At 46.1% G+C, this 10273-nt stretch overlaps 1 protein-coding gene across 1 annotated transcript in view; it reads left to right on the top strand.

The window, feature by feature from the left end:
• Nucleotides 1-1388: 1388 nt before the first annotated feature.
• Fam3c (FAM3 metabolism regulating signaling molecule C) overlaps nt 1389-10273 on the top strand; it is a 45190-nt gene continuing 36305 nt past the window's right edge. Inside the window, exon 1 of the mRNA XM_021655307.2 lies at nt 1389-1545. The gene's annotated coding sequence lies outside the window, so the exon portion shown is untranslated. The remainder of the gene's footprint in view (nt 1546-10273) is intronic.

Here is a 10273-nt window from a genome sequence, read left to right as displayed (position 1 = left end):
AAAACCAATTGCTTTTTGTTTGTGGCTGGGGGAATTGGATGGAAATCCAAATTTACAACTTATATTTTCAGCAGGCGATTTAGAAATAACTTTTAAGTCTTGGTTCATTAATTCATTAAAGTAATATATAGATTCCTGCTTTGAGTAAACACGAGGACATATACATTAAGGGAGTGGTGGTTTGAAGGAGAATGCCTCTGTCCATCATGGGTTTATATATTTGAATGTTTAGTTGTTAGTTAGCGGAACTGTTTAAGAAGGACTGGGAGGTGTGGCTTTGTTGGAGGAGGTGAGCCACTAGAGGTGGGCTTTGAGGTTTCAAAAGCCAAAGCCAGCCCAGCAATGTCTACTGCTTTCCGTCTGTCGCCTGTGGATGAGGGTGTAAAGCTCTCAGCTACTGTCCAGCACCATGCCTGTCTACTTCTCACCAGGATGATCATCCACTATCACTGGTACCATAACAAAGCCCCCAACTAAATGCTAAACAAACAAGACACGAGAATTGACTTGGTCATAGAGTTTCTTCGCAGTAACTAAGGAAAGAAGGCAAGTAACTATGACAAAGGTCTGGAAAAGTGTTGGACCTTCAGAAGGTGCTCAGCTGTTTGCTGTTTCCTTCCCTTTCCTGGTCAGAAGCATCAGAATTCATAGTTCTTTTCTAGGTTGTGTGTTTTATGTTTTTGGAGGAAAGCTGAAATTTGTTAACCGAATTGCTATAGTACAAACTTCATTATAATTTAATTTTTGCTCCCATAATTTATCCCGATTTCCAAAGAAATAAGTTAATAGTTGGTAATTATTCAGGTACGGATTTGAAACTAGGAATATTATTGTATACTTAGATTGTGTATATGAAAACTTGTGTTCCTTTCCCCGGTACCCATATAGTCTTGCAAAAGAACATTTGTCATATTGGTGATAAATTGTAAAAAGAAGTTGCATGCAACATGCAAACAGTAACCTTCCTTTTGGATAGATCATTCAGGGTTGCAGGATTTGATGTGCCTATAGGATGTTTATGATCAGTTACCTAGTTTCCAGGAGTCAAGAGAAGATTCCCTATGATCCTAGTCTGATCCAAGTCTATAATGGGGCTGGACATGTCAAACTGCCGCGGGAAAGGTTGAGATTCTGTGACTGAAGGGCGGAGGCGCTGACTCACCTCTCCTCCTCCCCGGGTGCCACTAGGCTTCTCGCGGCGGCCGCTGCAGCTCCCACGTGGCAGGTCCAGACTGAGCCACGCGGGGCTGGAGTGGCAGAGGCGACCCGGGAGCCGCGCCGCTGCGGCCCTTCCTCCCCGCACCCCCGCGTCGGCTCGGTCCTCCACCGCCAGGGGGCGTGCGCGGCTCCGCGGCGGCCCGGCCCATCGGCCCCGGCGGGAAGCGTAGGGAGGAGGCTCGGCGCGAGCTGGCTTCCTCCACGGCGCGGGCGGGCGCGAGCGGACGGGGGAGCCGGGGGAAGGCGGGGCGCGATCGGCGCGACCGGCGCGATCGGGAGGCGGCGGAGCTGCCGTCGGCCTCCGGCAGGACTGACGGCCGCAGGCGGGTGAGGCTCGGGCGGGCGGCGGGGCTGGGCGCGGCTGGGCGCGCGGAGGCGGGCGCGGGGCTGCACGCCGGCTGCCCGGCACCCCGACGCGGGGCGCGGCTGCGGCGGGGCCCGGCCGTGCGGAGCATCGCGGCCCGCACAGCGGCGTCTGCGCCTGGCGCTGGGTCGCGGCCGCCGCCGGGTTCGGGCTGCACCCGGGCGCCGGTGTTTGCCCCTGGCGGTCGGAATCCCGCGGGTTGAGCGCTCCCAGAGAACTGGATGGGATGGACCGGCGTGCTGGACTTGAACTCCGTGCAGGGCCACCTTGACTCACTCCCGAAGTTTAGGTCTCGGCCAAAGTGGAGCTGCTTTCTGCTGGGGCACGCTAACACATAGGTGTCTTTGATGAGCGCTGCCTTTTTTTTTTTTTTTTTTTTTCTGCTGTGTTCACAGCTGTAGTATGCATGATGATGGCCAGTGCTCTTGTACCTGAATAATGAGTGACAGATGGAGGATTTGAGATCGATGTATCAGCCTGCACCTTGTGGGAAGTCATCAGCTCCAATTTACATAATTACTTCCTATAATGCTGAACTATCACCTGACAGAACTTTTGCCCTGTTTCTTTTTAGGCAGAAACAAATGGATACAAAGTCACGAATTTGCACCTTTGCTACCTTACATACAGTTTCCCAGTATTTTCAAGTGCATATTTCTTTTTCACAATTTCTCACATGTGTCCTATTACAATTTCTCACACTTTACGGATTAAAATATGAATTTCGTGAGCTATTGTGTTAAATTAGGTGGTAAAGGCAGATTCCCGGGCCTGTGCCATCCTGGAAGGACCAGTGATAGATTGTTACATTTTCCAAGTCTTTGGAAACATTCTTATTCAAACAGTGACACAGGGAGATCTCCGTTTAATGCAGAAAATAAAGTTAATGACTTTTCCGATGCCACTGAACAGGAAAGCGGCAGAATGGTTCAGCTGGCCTTATTTGTTTAACCCTGTTTCTGGAGGCTGCTAGTCTGGTGATTTCTCAGGCAGTTTACTAGGTTTTGTTTTTAGTTTCGTGCACGTGATTAGGTTTGTTTCATAGGTTCTTAAAAGGTGTTCTCTCCTTATTAAAAACAAACAGCTGATGACTTCCCGAAAGTTACAGCTAGACAAAGCGATCTCAAACCATCCATATGTCACTCGTTATTTGGTATAAGAGCACGGAACATCACGCATACTATGGCTGTAAACACAGCAGGAAAAAATAACAAAATTCTTTTTTGTAGGTAAAAATAATAATAATAAAAGGGCAAGATAAAAATTCCTTTAGTCTGTGACATTCTGTGTCTCCGTGGTTTTGGAGACGGGAGGCCACAGAATGATGGAATTAATGTAGACCGGAGCGACAGGCACAAACTCTCAGTGTCACAGTCTCTGTTTTGGTCCCTCCTTTGGTCAGGCTGTTGAGCATCTTGTGTGCTACTCAGATTGTTGCATGAGCATCCTCAGCAGTCTCCTGGTGACTTTCATCACAGCACCTCCAGGCTCGTTAGGGCAGTGCTGTGGGATCAGCTGTGCTAACTAATGGCACCGTGCCTTACCTGTAATTAGGGCTCTCGGAGTGAGTTTTGAAGGCCATTGGATAATAAAAATAGGAGCTTGTAACATTGTTTGGCTGATAAAAATTTACCTTAGTGGCTTCTTTCTGGTCTCGGCCACTGGCTGCTGACCCGCTTCCTCAGAGGTAGTTTGGTTGCTGAAATCTGGGAACCTTGGTGTGCTTCAGTTTTACATTTGACGTAAGGTATAACCGAAATGCCTGAAGGTGCAGAGGAATCCTGAAACATGAGATTAAAAAGCTGCAATTCCTTATCAAGTGTAATGTAAAGTAGTTACAGGAAATGAAGATTCCACACTGGGTGTAAATTTATGCCTCCCTTTCTTCCTTGTTTTCTTTCTTAAAAATGAAAACAAAACAAAACACCAACAATGTGTAAGCTAAATGTGGATGCCCTATTTTGTTCCTCCTGCAGTTAAAATGTATATTTTGTTTTTGTTGTTATTTTTTAAACGAAGCTTACTTTTATCTTCCTTTCTTTTTGTATGCAGGAGGTGGGGCAAATGTCCAGGCTACAACACATATGTGAGGATCAGGGGACACCTTGTAGGTGTTTGTTTTCTCTGTAGGACTTGAACTCAGGATATCAGGCTTGTCAGCACAATTACCTACTGAACCATCTTGTCACCCTTTGTCATTTTACTTGATATTTGTCTGATATTTCAATATTTCAATATCAATATTTCTGATATTGATATTTCCCCTAATAGTATAAAGTAGGATTAAGGTATTTAAACAGCTGTAGAATTCTAAAGGAGCAAGCAAAGCTAAATGTCATTTTTTTAGGCTCCTGTACTGTTACGGTTCTGAGTTCTAGAAAGCAAATCAACATTTCAGTTTTTCAAGTGGCTACTAGATTTTTAAACAAAATTCTGCTTTGCGAAAGAGAAGATCTGTAAGAAAACATATGAACACTTTGAGTTAGAGTAGTCAGTTTTAACCATTGCAAACAGAAGTTCTTTTTTCTTTTCCTCACTCTAGTCTCCAGATTTACTGTCTGGCCCTCCCTCTCCACCTGGCAAACCTGGCCCCAGGACAGCCAGCCTCATTTCCATTAGAAAAGAGTAAAAATTCCTATCAAGTGAATCGTACTTTGGGGATTTTATGTTGTCTTAGCTCTGCCTTGGTTTTCATTTTTCTTTTCCTTTCTTAAACTTTTTCTCTGTGTGGGTTGATGTGCTGTAATCCTGAAGCTCTCAGCTCTAAGCCTAAAAGAAAAATCCATCCCCAAGAGCTTGTTAAACATGTAGGGTTTTAATGCCTGCTCCAGGGTTCTGATCCCACAGGGCTGCAGAAGCAGAGAAATTTGCTTGTTAAAAGGCACACTAGCCATTCTGACCTCCCTGGTGTGGGCAACACCTTCCTGGGGCCTTCAGAGGCTTGAGAGGACGTGTCCCTGAACCTTTGGCCCTATTTTACTAGAAACCATGTGTGTGGAAGCCTCTCTGTGTAGACTGTTAATGGGAACAGCACTGTGTTTCTTAAGATTAATAATATAGGTTTTTAGGCGTCTATTGTTTTAGGGCTACCCTTGTAATATTCCTGTGGGTTATTATGAGGGTTAGGATGTAATATAAAAAAGCAGCTGGGGAGATCACTCAGTCTGTGAAATGCTCATCAGAGCATCTCTGGGCTCCCTGCTTCATCAATCTAGCCTAATGAGTACTCTCCAGTTTCCATGAGAGACCACCAAGAGATTAGCCAAAGAAGACACCTAACAGTGACACACACATGCATGCATACCCTCCCACACAACACATGCACCCACCCACACAAACATGTATACCCGCAAATACCACCCCCACACACACAGTAATTGTATTAATATTTCTTCAGGTGTGCAACCGTGTGTAAACTATTTGTAAGCGTTTACGAAAGGTGCCCTTGCCTGACAACTGTTTGTGATAAAGACTCTACTGGTGGCTGAGCTCATAATGTACCCCAGGATTGTCTTGAGGTATCACTCACCCTAGTCCGGTTACCCGTTTCCACTTACCTCTGCGTTAGTGTCTTAACAGAAAGTCGTGTAGTTCACTGAAATATTTACTTCCTGTAGTGTTGACAGTAGGTGTGGCAGGTCCATCTGACCTATAGATTTTTACCAGTCCTTTTTAGCTCATTAGTAGTCGTCCTTAACTCCCGCTCATTGACTCTATGCCTGCACACACCATGTACCCTCCTGTGTTGAATGGTTTCGCGATGTAGCGGTGAAAAGATTGACAGCTGTCTGTGCCAGAAGAGACCTGAACTCCGGTGCTCAGCTCAGAAAATGAGAAGGTCTGATGGCTCGTGGGACCCTGATGGGGTGTCTCTAGTTCCAATCCATCTGTCCAGACTTGCGAAGTCAGTGGCTAATAGCCTGCCTGCCTATGAGCTTCCTTACCGATGGGGAAGGTAGCTTAGGTATAGTTGAGGTTGGAGGAAGAGGCTGCTTTCTTTTCAATCCCATAAGTGTTTTGTTGGAAAACATGGTTTATGTGCGTGGGGAGCCACTGGCCCATTTCAGTAACTGGCTAGCTCGCGCACGTGCCTGAGAGAGGACACCACTCTGCTGCGTCTCTTTCTGGTTTTTACAGTGTCCAGAGTTCTGCTGTGAGGTTGCCAACTCCGAGCTCTCTGATGTTGCAATACTGCCCTCAGAATGTCTGTCAGGCTTTGGGGCAGAGTTGACCTAGGTTGGGCCCCTCCCCTAACCCGTTATGAAGCAGAGACAGTAGGTGCTATGGCCGAGTTTGCCAGTGTCCGAGAAGAGAGCTTTCTTCAGGCTGCTGCTGATCAGATAACAGGTTTCTGAATTGTTCTCCCCCCCCTTGCCAACCAGGAAGAGCAGTGGAGAGATAAGGTTTAAGGACAGTTCATGGAGTTCGTGTGGAGGCTGCGGAATTGTCACTACTGCGATCGGGTTTGCCTCTTCTCCCACACTGCACAGACAGTCGAGTGAAGTAAGGAGCGCTGTGGTCCGCGTAACCACTTACAGATGTTAATCACCTTCTTTCAATAAATTTTCATTTTGTGCTACTGAAGACAAACAAGAAAAGCCATGAGGTGTTGATTCAGATAACTGAAAATCTGAGAGACAGGCATGGTGGCTCAGCATTCTGGAGATGGGAAACTGAGGCAGGAAGAGCTAGGTGTTGAAATGTGTCAGACAAACAAACAAAAGTAGCCAAGCAGAGGTCATCTGCATCCAACTATTCCCAAGATTTTTCAGTAGAACAGTATTCTGGAAGAATTATTCCACTGACTCATTATTTAAAGTTTTTGGCCTGTGGCTCTTTATTCTTCCATTTGGAGTATTCCTTTGCCAGGAGTGGAATTATTTCTTGTTGTTGTGCTTAATTTTTTTTCTTCCACTACTCAAAATACAAGATTACTTTGTTTCCTTAAAAACTTTTAAGACTTTTATTGTTGTTGTTGTTTGGTGTTTTGAGACAGGATTTCTGTGTAGCCTTGGCTGTCCTGGACTCATTTTGTAGACCTGGCTGGCCTCAAACTCACAGGGATCCGCCTGCCTCTGCTTCCCTGAGTGCTGCGATCAAAGGCATGAGCCATGCCACCATACCCAGCTACTTGTAAGATTTTTAATTGTTAGGTAACCATTAAATTTTTAAAAATAATGTTCATGTTCTTTTTGTAGGGTTTTGTTTTGTGGTTTGGAAGAGTCCTGTGTAGCTCTCTCTGCCCTTGAACTCCCTATCTGGGCAAGGATGACTTTGAACTCCTTGTTCTCCTTTTTACCTCATAAGTGTTAGAAGTGTGTGCATCATACTTAGTTTTCTATCTCGCTGTCTTTCACTAACTCACTCTCTTGTTCCCTCTCACTCTGTGCAGATTCTATTTAAAAAACCTGTGTCTTCTGGTGTTCAGTCCCAAAGCGTCCCGATAATAGGAAATCATTTTTAAGTTAGTATTTCTAGTAAGCATTTAGTGTTAAAATGTTTAAAATCACTTGATGTCAAAATCCGTCTGTTAAATTTGCAGTAACATAGTGGTAACAGCTTATATTGCGTACTGAGCTGTTATTTGTTCTTGTTCTGAGTACTGGGGAGCCAGCTCCAGGCCTCTTTCTGTGCCACTGAGCTCACCCCCCTGCCCTTATTCTGCTTTTTGTTTTTGTTTTGGACAGGGCTTGAAGTAGCCCAGGCTGGCCCCCACCTCATTTTGTAGTGAAGGATGATTGTGAAATTTTGATCTTCTCTTCGGTCGTAGTCACTGTTTCTGTCGCGGTGAAGAGCCACAATGACCAGAGCGACCCTTATAAAAGAAAGCATTTAATTGGGGCCTTGCTCACAGTGTCAGAGAGTTACCCCGCTGTCATCCCGGCAGGGAGCATGGTGACATGCATGGCACTGGAGCGGTCGCCCAGAGTTGCATCCTTATCTGCAGACTAGGAAAGAGCCTGAGTCCAGCGTGGGCTTTTGACATCTCAGGGCTTTCCTCAACTAACGCTCCCTCCAAGGCTTCTAGTGCTTCTCATGTAGTGCCACTCCCTGACGACTCAACATTCAAACACATGAGCCTGTGGGGTCATTCTTGTTCAACCCTCGACTTCATAGCTACCCTACTGAGTACTGGGATTGCATGTGTGCATCAAGTCATGTAGTTTCTATGGTGTTTGGAGGTTGAACCCAGGGTTTTGTGTGTGGTAAGCCGGCAATTTGCTGACCGCGCTCACACTGCAGTTTTAAGTGTTAATGCTCCTCTCCAGTGGATATAGTTTTCTTGCCTGCCTTTTTCTTTCTTTCTTTCTTTCTTTTTGTGGCCTGGCGGAGATCCATTTGGCTCTCCTTATGTTCAGTGGCTCAAGACTCCTGTCCACATGGCTGCGCAGCAATGCCCTGTCTGTTGATCCATCTCCCCAGCCTAGCAGATGGATTCAAGGGCTGAACTGTAAAAGTTGGTCAAGCATCAGGCGCACAGTTACCCATCCTTTTTAAATGAGTGGCACAGCAATGACGCCATGTCAGCGCCCCTGTGAGGAGAGTGCGGGCACTGTTGTCGCGTGAACACCATATACTTCTCTCTCTGACTCATGTCTCCGGCGAGGGATGGGTTTGAAAAGAGGACCCAGTCCAGGCTCACTCCTGGCTTTTCTGTGAGCGAGCAGGTGCAGCTGTAGGAAGGTAAAGGTCTTTCCCTGTTGGAATTAGATTTCTTCTGCTTCTTATGGATGTGTTTGGAAAGAGGACCAAGTCCAGGCTCACTCCTGGCTTTTCTGTGAGCGAGCAGGTACAGCTGTAGGAAGGTAAAGGTGTTTCCCTGTTGGAATTAGATTTCTTCTGCTTCTTATGGCGTCCAGGCTTCTTTCCATGGAGGGTACATGTTGATGAAATGTCTGATCAAGCATAGAACTTGTGTGTTTGGTCAGCATTCCTTCTGTAGCAAGCCTGCCTTCTGAGGTGGTCCATAAAGGCCATCTGTATTCTGCAAATAACAAATCAAAAATGTTCAACTATTGAGGTACCTTTAGGGAAGTTTGCTGTCTTCTATTTTATTTTTCTAAATAAAATCACACCTTGAGGCTCAGCTAATCATATACGTAAGCCTGCATAGTCTTTAAAGCAGAATAATTTTCAGAGTAGGCTAACAAATAAAATTTGAATTTCTGAAACATGAGAATGGTATGAAACCCAGATTTTGTTGTCCGTAAATAAAGCTTTATTAATAGGTGGTGCATGCCTTTATTCCCAGCACTCACGAGGCAGAGGCAGGCAGATCTCTGAGTTCAAAGCCAGCCTGGTTTACAGAGTGAGTTCCAGGACAGGCCAGGACTACACAGAGAAACCCTGTCTTGAAAAACTAAAAACGAACAGACATACAAACAAAAACCTCACGGCCAGACTTGGTGGGACACTTGGGAGGCCCTTAGAAGGCAGCGCTAGGCACATCTCTTGAATCTGAAGCCAGTTTTAGGCCAGCCAGGACAGATAAGTCCCTGGCTCAACAATAAGAGCAAAATCCAAGAGCTGCCTTGCAGTTGGAACATCCATCTTTGTTCCAGGTAGCTGTGGGCGTACAGTGGAGGTAGAAATTATGGTCCCTAAAGCCAGAGCATATTTTTGGTCTGGCCCTTTCATACAGAAAGTTTCTGGGCTTTTGCCTGGTAGTAGTCACATGTATTGTGTTGTATGGTACTGCAGCTTTTTGTTTTTGTTGGTTTGGGTCTGCTGGCCTAGCTATGAACTGGGGGCCCTACAAGCCCTTCCTGAGGATCAGGGAATTTGAATGGTTTATGCTTAACATTCACTGCATTAGAATTACAAATGACACTGGTACAGGGAAGCAGAAGTTGTGGTGTGGGAAGGAGAACTGAGTTCCCCTGCCCTATCTGGCTATACCATTCCCCAGGAACCTTCACATTCTGCTGTGAGGAAGCCCCCTGGGCCCCGTCCTGTGGGGGTTTGTGAGACTTCATTACGCAGGCATGACTGAAGCATGGGCAGCCGTGTTGAAATGTGGTTGGACGAAAAGGAAATGAACTAGTATTAGCAGGCTGAAATGGGAAACCCCAGCAATTCATCTTGTCTCTGCCGCACTCCTTAGGACCGAGGAAGGTCTTATGATCTGTTAGACAAAGCTTCACCGAAAGGTTCTCTGTGGTTAGCGTCAACACAGAAAGGTAGATTAGGTGCCTATGTCTTGCAAGAAGGAAGAAAAATCATAGTCTAGGATAACGGATAGCTAGGTAAATCTTACATCCTGACTTGCAGGAAGGAGTTTGAGGCCAGAAACGACGGATGGAAACTCATAGTATGAGAAGATGCAAATCAGCACATCCCCATTACCCACCCTTGTCCTCAGGTCAGGAATGAAGTCCTAATGAGGAAGGTGCTTTGCGTTCCTCAGTGTAGGTACAGATGCTTGTCATGCAGAAAGGTCCTTCCAGGCACAGCCAGAATGGTGTTGACTTAGGGGTAGCCTGTGGCCCTGTCAGGTTGGCACATGGAATTCACTGTCACAGACAGGACTTCAGTGTAGCCCACATCTACTGTTTTGTAGTTTAACGTGTTTTTATGTAGTGTCTTGGAAAGTTCCAGCTCCCCAGGGGATGGAAAGCCAGCCCAGAGGTTAAGAGTACTTGTTCTGATAGAGGAACTGGGTTCAATTCCCAGCACCCACATGGCAGCTCA

This window comes from Meriones unguiculatus, chromosome 21 (assembly GCF_030254825.1).
Source record: "Meriones unguiculatus strain TT.TT164.6M chromosome 21, Bangor_MerUng_6.1, whole genome shotgun sequence".
NCBI lineage: Eukaryota > Metazoa > Chordata > Mammalia > Rodentia > Muridae > Meriones > Meriones unguiculatus.
The sequence above is the reverse complement of the archived record's forward strand: the minus strand, read 5'-3'. Positions and strand labels throughout refer to the sequence as shown.